Source organism: Cebus imitator, unplaced genomic scaffold (assembly GCF_001604975.1).
Source record: "Cebus imitator isolate Cc_AM_T3 unplaced genomic scaffold, Cebus_imitator-1.0 Scaffold193, whole genome shotgun sequence".
Lineage (NCBI taxonomy): Eukaryota > Metazoa > Chordata > Mammalia > Primates > Cebidae > Cebus > Cebus imitator.
In genome coordinates, this window is record NW_016107508.1 from 1,636,858 (window position 1) to 1,646,046 (window position 9,189).

Here is a 9,189-nt window from a genome sequence, read left to right on the forward strand (position 1 = left end):
ATGCACAGCTGAATTTTTGTATTTTTAGTAGAGACGGGGTTTCACCATGTTGACCAGGATGGTCTCGATCTCTTGACCTCGTGATCCACCCGCCTCGGCCTCCCAAAGTGCTGGGATTAAAGGCGTGAGCCACCGCGCCCGGCCTCCATCTCTTCTTAATTGGGATTCTGCCTTAGGCTACTGGGCTTCATTTAAACCTCTGTCATTAAAAAGCAGTTCCTTTGTTTCCTCTGTATGGTTCATATTTAGCCAAAGAGATTTATTTCTCCAATAAACCCCACTCTCCAAACAGCCACATTCATCCACTGCTCCTACCGAGAAATGGAAGGGGGTCACAGGGTGCACCTAGAACTCCTGTGTTGGTGAATGCAGAAAAGAGGACAGGGGAAATTCATTTAAATCTCACTGCCAGCTGGTGATCAAGTGGCTTCCCTGGTGTTTGTCTCCAGTGTTTGCAGTGTTAAGTGAGACTCTTATGGAGATGGGGGGAAAACTCAGAACTCCTTTCTTTGTTCTATCAGCTGTTTTTATTTTTTAATTTTATTTTTTAACAAATAGGATCTCGCTCTGTTGCCCAGGCTGGAGTGCAGTGACTTGATCTTGCTCACTGCAGCCTTGATCTCCTGGATTCAAATGATCCTCCAGCTTCAGCCTCCTGAGTAGCTGCAGCTACAGGCACATGCTACCATGCTCAGCTATTTTCATTTTTTGTAGGGTTGGATTCTTGCTATGTTAGCCAGACTGGCCTTGAATTCCTGACCTCAAGTGATCCTCCCACCTTGGCCTCTCAAAAGTACTGGGATTATAGATATGAGTCACTGTGCCTGGACTTTCTTTAATCTTTAATATGAAAGCAGGCAATCTCAGGTTTGTATTCTAAGCAGGTGGCTAACCCATCAGGGATTTTAGAGATGACAAGGATGGTTGTTAGCAAACACATAACTCCGTAAGGGACCACGTTGGTCCAACAGGCTCCAAGCTACAGAAATACAAGCTGGGGATTTTCCGCAGCTCCTGGTGACCCAAGACTGCTGGAAAACTTCTGCCTCACATTGTGAATTCAGGTACAAATGCAGTCTGGAGAGGTGCGTGGGGTTGAAAGTCATCTGATTTTTTTCAGGACAGATCTCTTCCCTTTTGTTTTTCCTAGTTGAGAATTTTATAGCTCTGTTTCCTGCTGCTAAACTATTTTCATAGATGCAAACCAACTGATCTGGTAGAGAGGATATTGTATTCTCTGCCAACTTATTTCCAGCAGAATTAATGGGGCTTCAGGGAAGGGAAGTATGGCGAACGCTAACTGGACTGGCAGTGCACTGAGTTGGACACAAACAATATAGTCTTGCTCTTAGAATTTTGAAACTTCGGAGAGTGAAAGGAACTTTGAAGGTCACCTTGTCCAACCGCCCCCCCACCACCACATTCCATGCTTGAATTCCTTTGTGATATCCCCAGCAAATGATGATTATCTAGCCTTTGTACAATCGCTTTCAGTGCCAGAGAACTCATTACCCTTGGAGGCAGCCCATTCCATTTTCATACTGCTGTACTAGCCAGCTTTTTCATATGCTAGGCTGACATCTGCTTCTTGTTTCTCTGTAACTTCTAGGAGATGGACTTGCTTGTGCCTGCTTATGTACATAAGGGAAGTCTTCAAAGATTTGTGGCTCTCTCCTGTCTAGGGTCACCATATCTGGTTCCCAAACACTACCTCTGTGAGTGATGGGAATCTACATTATTTTTACCCCTGTTCCACATTATGGAGGTATCTAACAAAGAGCCATTTGGGGTGAACTATCAGTGCATAGTTCACTTCTCCCCAAGATGGGCATGTGTCTGCCATACATAGACACCCACACCAGAATGGTGGCTGCTACTATTTCAGTACTTGGCATGGTGCTAGGCACATAGGGATACTCAAATAGTAATTGGATGGATATGAGGATGGATGAATGGCTGGTTGGATGGATGATTGGATGGATGGATGGATGGATGTGTGATTAAATAAATAAATAGATAAATGGATGAATGAATAAAAGAATGACTCAGTACACCTAGAAAGCAAACTTGGAAATATTTAGATCAATCAGTCAATATCTATGGAAGCTCCTCTCTACCAATATTGTGCTGGGTAAGGGAAAGGAGCACTGGGAGAAAAATGAGGTGTTTACAAAGAAGTATAGACATAATCTTTCTCCTAATGTTGGAAACAAGCTAGACCCAAACCTGTGAAAACTTCTTCCTCCCTCTCTAGATCTGACATTTATGGACATGTTGCATAGCAACTCACCAGGCCGGGCGTGGTGGTTCATGCCTGTAATCCCAGCTACTTAGGAGGCTGAGGTGGGAGGATCACTTGAGCCTGAGAGGCGGAGGCTGCAGTGAGCTGTGATTGCACCACTGCATCTGGCTGGGGCAACAGAGTAAGACCCTGTCTCAAACAAAACAAAACAAAAAACACAACCAACCAAGAAAACAAACAAACAAACCAAAAACCCAAAAGCCAGAAACCAAAACCAACCAAACAAAAAATAACTCACTAGCAGCATAGTGATTTGGGGTTGAAGTTAGAACTAGAAGGGATATTACTGACGAATATGTCATAGTTCCTATTTTGCAGTAAAGAGCTGGAGAGGGAAATGACTTACCCAAAGTCAGGACCAATTCTGGAATCTCTGTCTCTTGGCTTCTACACCTCTTTCCAATATGCTGTTTTGTTTTAAGATTATTTTGTTTTCATCCAAACTTTTGTGTATTTGCCCAAAAGTCTGCTTTGTATGGATTGCATAGACCTAGCTTTGGATTGTATAGACATCATTTATTCATTCACTTACTCATTCTCCATCCAGCCACACTTGGGGAATATCTATTATATATTAAGCCCTGTGCCAGGCTTTGGGAACAGATGAATGAAACATGACCCCTTCCATGAAAGAATCTAGCAGAAAGATCGATAAACAAGCAAAAGGCAATGTTTCCAGGCTACAGACGCGGTGTAGGTGCCCAGAAGAAGGAACAGCTATCTCTGCTTGGGGACACAGAGAGGACCTTCCAGGCTTGATAACAACTAAAGGGGTCTTGAAGGATCAATAGGAGTTTGCTATGATGGATAAGTAGGAGAAGGCATTTGAAGCAGAGAAGAGGCATTTGCTGTGGCAAGAGGTTTGAAAAGACCTACTGCCTGCTACAGCCCAGGGGAGGGAAGCCACGTGGAATATAAGTACACAAGCAGACCAGGCCCGCACTCTAAAAGGGTCCCCCAAGTCCACCAAGGAGCAGTGTAGGATGGCCTCAGACATTCCGCAATGATTTGTTTTGTGTCCTGATGAAATTTTGGACAGCAAGAGCCTCAAAAAATGAGTCCATTTTTTGGATTCTTTCAAAGAGTTCATTATACCTTAGGAGTTAGAGAGTAAGCTGCAAGTCATAACTAGTTGTGGGAAGTGCAGTGTTTTGTAGAAATTATTTAGATTTTTTGGCTTTCACTTTGATCATTAGTATCAAGGTGAAACAATTCTCCATGTGTATATATTATAAATAACTTTGAAGTTAGTCTCCTTGGGTTTTTATGTAAGGTTCACAACAACCTCTATGTGGAAGCCAGCACGAAATTGAAGAAGGCTTCATGTGATTTAAATTTAAAGATGAGCCAGATATAACCTGTGATCAATTTTCAGCGGCTGTTGTGTACTTGGGATGCAGAGACATTAAGGAAAGCTTGTAAACTACCTAACAGAGCACTTAAAAATCTAATAAATAAGAAATACAATGCCACTGTCAGAAGCCTTGATGGAGGTCGGAGGGAGCCAGAGAAGTAATTTGTGCAACAAATCTTGTGAATTCCCATTACTTCTTTTTTCTTTTTCTTCAGACAGGCTAAAAATAGAAGCCCCAAATAAACATATATCAGAGGTAGAAAAGAGAAAATGGCGATTTGGAATGAATTGCTGCTTTATGCCCTAAGCCAACTTGTAGAAATTGGAATCAGAGATTATAAGCGTGGTAGCACCACCATGTTTTCTAGCGAGCCATATTTAATTTGATAAAACTTCTAAAAGGGTAGTTGGAAAGAAAACGTTGCCATGTCCCCTAGAAACAAATCAAAGTGAACAAAGTAAGACCCAGGGGCGTATGAATCTGGTCCCTACTTGGCTGTTGTCTTCTGGACATCTATTGGTCTGAGTTCTCCCTTATGATCGTTCATGACCAAGACTGAAGGCATCTCAGTTCCGATGTCTGTATACCACCATTGGACTTCTCCTACACCATGCAACAACTCTTCCAAGACCACCAGTGGCCTGCTTTTCGGTGAGGCGGTCTTATTTTCTTCCCTGCTGCATGTAATTCACACCTCCTTCCTTGAAATGTGCCTCTCTTAGCTTTCAAGATACCCATAGCTCATGATTTTCTTCCTACTTCTTATCCTCACCTTCTGTCTCCTTTGCTGATTCCTTTTCTTCCACTTGCACTTGAATGCGGAAGGTCCCAAGGGCTGTCCTTCACTACCCTCTCACTCCACACACTCTGAGTAACTTTGAGATGCCCACATTTCTGTCTTCACCCAGTCTATGTCTCAGCTCAATGTTTTCAAATTCCTTCTGGATCTGGGCTTCTCAGTACAGTAGCCACCAGCCTCGCGCGGCTACTGAAATTCAAATTCTTAAAATGAAATAAAACATTGAGTTCTTCATTCACATAAGCCACGTGTTAAGGACTTGATAGCTGCATGTGGCTGCTGGGTCAGGCAGTGCAGCCATCGAACATTTCTACCATTGCAGAATGGGCAGCACTGATCTACTTGTCACCACCTGAGTAGTCCACAAGCACCGCAAACTCATCGTGCTGCACACATGTTATCAGCAGAATGCTGGTGTTTGTGGAAAAGTGTGGCAAAGAGAAATAAGGGAGTGGGGAAAAATATCCTTTCAGTTACTAAGTCCTATACCACTCATCTCAAACAGACTTCAATAATAAAGGGGGTTTGGCTGAGTATGGTATTTCACACCTGTAATTCCAGCACTTTGGGAGGCTGAGGTGGGTGGATCACTTGAGGTCAGGAATTTGAGACCAGTCTGGCCAACATGACGAAATCCCATCTCTACTAAAAGTACAAAAAAATTTAGCTGGTTGTGGAGGCAGGCACCAGCTATTGGCAGGCTGAGGCAGAAGGATTGCTTGAACCTGGGAGGCCGAGATTTCAGTGAGCTGAGATCGCACCACTGTACTCCAGCCTGGGCAACAGAGCAAGACTCCTTTTCAGTAATAATAATACTAATAATACTAATAATACTAATAATATGATGATGATAACAGCGGTTTATTGAGCTACACAATTAAATGGTCCAAAGGAGGGATGTTCCAGTTACTCAGCAATGTTACCAAAGGTCACCGCTCTGTGACCCGGCATGAATAGTATTGACTTCATCCAAAGGCGAGCACCACTTGTGGATACAAAGTGGCTGCCAGCAGCTCCCGAAGCAGCAACATTGCTCACTCTTGTCCGGATGGGGATCGAGGATCTTCCTCTCAGCATCTGCGGTCGAAGTCTTGGATCCTCTCTGATTGGACCAGCCCAAGCCACATGACTATGTCTGAGCCAATCACGATGGTCATGGCCAGGGCCGAAAGCACTGACTGGCCTCGACTCATGTTCCTGCCCTGGAGCTGGGGTCTTTGGAATAAACTTTTCCTGCCTCACAAGGATCCTCAGAAATTGGGAGCTGTTGGGAGAGAGAGGAATATCCTGGATGCTGAGGAGGCACCCACAGATATCTAAGAGAGAGGGGGAAGGTCCGGTTTCAAAAGGAGATGGAAGTGCATCAATGTGTGATGCTGTTTCTTTTCACGTGTTGTAATCGGGACTTGGGTACTTTGGGTTGACTGAAGAAGACCAAGCCACAGCCACCGCAGAGCCGTGCGTCTTTCGGTCTGGGACCGAGTTTCTTCTGTCTCGTGTGTTTCGTAAGAAAAGCTTTTGCTTCCCAGCTACAGAAGTGACATTTTCCAGGGGGACTAGAGGACCAGCATGTGCGGTGTTTCTTTCAAAGCTCAAATAGAGTGAGTGGAGAGCGTATGTATCAAACATTCACTATGATATTTTTTTTTTTTCTCAAAATGGGGAAAGAAATACAAAGGAACACAATTTTACCTCTAAAAGTGGTATTTTCCCTCAACGGAGGGAATGAAAGCAGAAAGTGATAGCCCAGGGAATTCAGTACCATATATCTCCAGTTTAGACTGGCGAAAAGAAAAACTGCTTCTATAATGGCACAGGAAATTATCCTATGTGCCAAAATTAGAATAGGCAGCTTTTCTATTAGTTTTTACATTGCTTTGTGTGTTTGCTGGTAATTCATATCACCTATAAAAAAAGCACCGTCTTCCTGAAAGTTCTGGTAAAAATACACTTCAGTTCACAGGCAGAGGTTGGTAAAGCCATGTCTTTTCAGAAAGTGTGAATCAAGACAAGTCTTCACATGTATTAGACCAAGGCTACTGTCTTTCATAGCTGCACGTGTAATCAGCATCTTCAGTGTAGGATGGGTGGCCTCGCAAACTTTGTGAACAAATAGTCACTTTATTCAGAGAACCTTATAAATCCCATTTAGCTTAAAGTAGTTTGTCACACCCAGAGGGTCTCTATTGGAGGAGCTTCAATTTTCTTATAAGAAATGTGCTGAGAATTAGCCAGAGGATATCTAAATTCCCTTCCTGCACAAATGCAGAAAAGTATTTTTCTTTGACGTTCTTTGAGATTTTTTTTTCAAAGCCTAAGCATTTGACATGTGTCCATCAGGGGAAGACTTTCTGACAATTGTTTATGAAATTGTGAGACATGGTGGAATAGGAGACAGCCACTTTTAGAGGTAAAATTGTGTTCCTTAAAAAGATATGTTGAAGACCAGGCATGGTGGCTCAGGCTTGTAATCCCAGCACTTTGGGAGGTTGAGGCAGGCAGATCGCTCAAGGTCAGGAGTTTGAGACTAGCCTGGCCAACTTGGTGAAACCCCGTCCCTACTAAAAATACAAAAATTTAGCTGGGTGTGGTGGCATGTGCCTATAGTCCCAGCTAACTCAGGAAGCTGAGGCAGGAGAATCACTTGAGCCCTCGGGGCAGAGGTTGCGGTGAGCCAAGATCACACGACTGTACTCCAGCCTGGGTGACAGAGACTCCATCTAAAAATAAAAATAAAAAGTATGTTGAAATCTGAACCCTGCATGGGACCTTATTTGGAAATGAGGTCTTTGCAGATGTAGTCAAGTTAAGATGAAGTCATACCAAATTGGGATGGACCCTAATCTAATGACTGGTGTCTTTATAAGAAGAGATCATTTGGACACAGAGGGGAGAGCAACCTGTGATGATGGGAGCAGAGATGGCAGTGGTGCACGTGCAACCAAGAAACACCAAGGACTGCCCACGACTACCAGAAGCTTGGAAGAGGCAAGGGAGAATTCTTCCCTAGAGCCTTCAGGTGGTGCACAGTCCTGCTGACACCTTGATCTTGGACTTCCAGCCTCCAGAACTGTGAGAGAATGAATTTCTGGTTTTTTGTTTTTGTTTTTTGAGACAGAATCTGGCTCTGTTGCCCAGGCTGGAGTGCAGTGGCGTGATCTCAGCTCACTACAACCTCTGCCTCCTGGGCTCAGGTGATTCTCCTGTCTCAGCCTCCTGAGCAGCTGGGATTATAGGTGTGCACCACCACGCCCAGCTAATTTTTTTTTTGTATTTTTAGTGGAGTTGGGGTTTCACCATGTTGGTCAGGTGGGTCTCGAACTCCTGACCTCGTGATCCACCTGCCTTGGCCTCCCAAAGTGATGGGATTACAGATGTAAGCCACCTATGCCTGGCCGAATTTCTGTTGTTTTGATCCACTCGGTTTGTTGTCATTTGTCATGGTGGTCCTACAGAGCTCATACAGCCTGGACAAGCTCTAAGGTCTTTTTTCAGGCAAAGCAAGACCTGTGTTCTCTCCCTCCTTGACTCTGCAGAGAAACTCATGACCTTAACCTACCAGATGGACTCAAAGTGACCACACAAATGTCTCACTCTCCTGCGAAGGCCACCTGCCAGAGTCACTGTTGCTTTTCTCCTTCCCAACCTCAAAGAACCCCAACCTTTATTGTCAACTTTTACCAACTGGACACCATAATTTAATTAGGAAAGGGGAGATTTAGACAGAGAAACAATACAGATGTGGGTTTTCTGGGCATGAAATAGCTTCTGAACCCAAGAAAAATTTCAGGTTCCAGTGGAAGGGCATTGATGACAAAACCTGCTTCTGCCATTTACTTGCTGGGGCTTTGGATAAAACACTTGAGTGCTGGGAACATCAAACTGCTCATCTTTAAAATGGGTCTATCATTCCTACCTGGCTGATTGCTTAGGGTTGTTTGGGGAGCAATTGAGAGAGAACGTGAGTGAACCAAATTGAAATAGAAATTGCATGTGAATCTAAGGCATTGATTTTTATCAGAGAGGCTACAAAACCCAGATTTTTAGTGAGAGAGGGAGAAAGTATGAGAGGAAGATGCTACTGAAATTTAGTACCAGTGCGTTTCTCAGGCAGAGTTCAGGATGAAGAAATTTATTTGCTCAAGGTCAACCAGCAAAAGCTGGAGAAGACCTACAATTAGAATTTGGGGGGCCGGGTGCGGTGGCTCAAGCCTGTAATCCCAGCACTTTGGGAGGCCGAGGCGGGTGGATCACGAGGTCAAGAGATCGAGACCATCCTGGTCAACATGGTGAAACCCCGTCTCTACTAAAAATACAAAACATTAGCTGGGCATGGTGGTGCGTGCCTGTAATCCCAGCTACTCAGGAGGCTGAGGCAGGAGAATTGCCTGAACCCAGGAGGCGGAGGTTGCGGTGAGCCGAGATCACCCCATTGCACTCCAGCCTGGGTAACATGAGTGAAATTCTGTCTCAAAAAAAAAAAAAAAGAATTTGGGGGTCTAAAATTGCCCACTTGCTCCTGTTCCTACCTTCTCCCTGACTCCTTCCCTCCAAATTGCCCTATGTATTTTCTTTTTAAGACAAGAGTCTTGCTCTGTCGCCCAGGCTGGAATGCAATGGCACAATCTTGGTTCACTGCAACCTCTGACTCCAAGGTTTAAGCGATTCTCCTGCCTCAGCCTCCTTAGTAGCTGTGGTTATAGGCGCATGCCACTATGCCCAGTTATTTATTT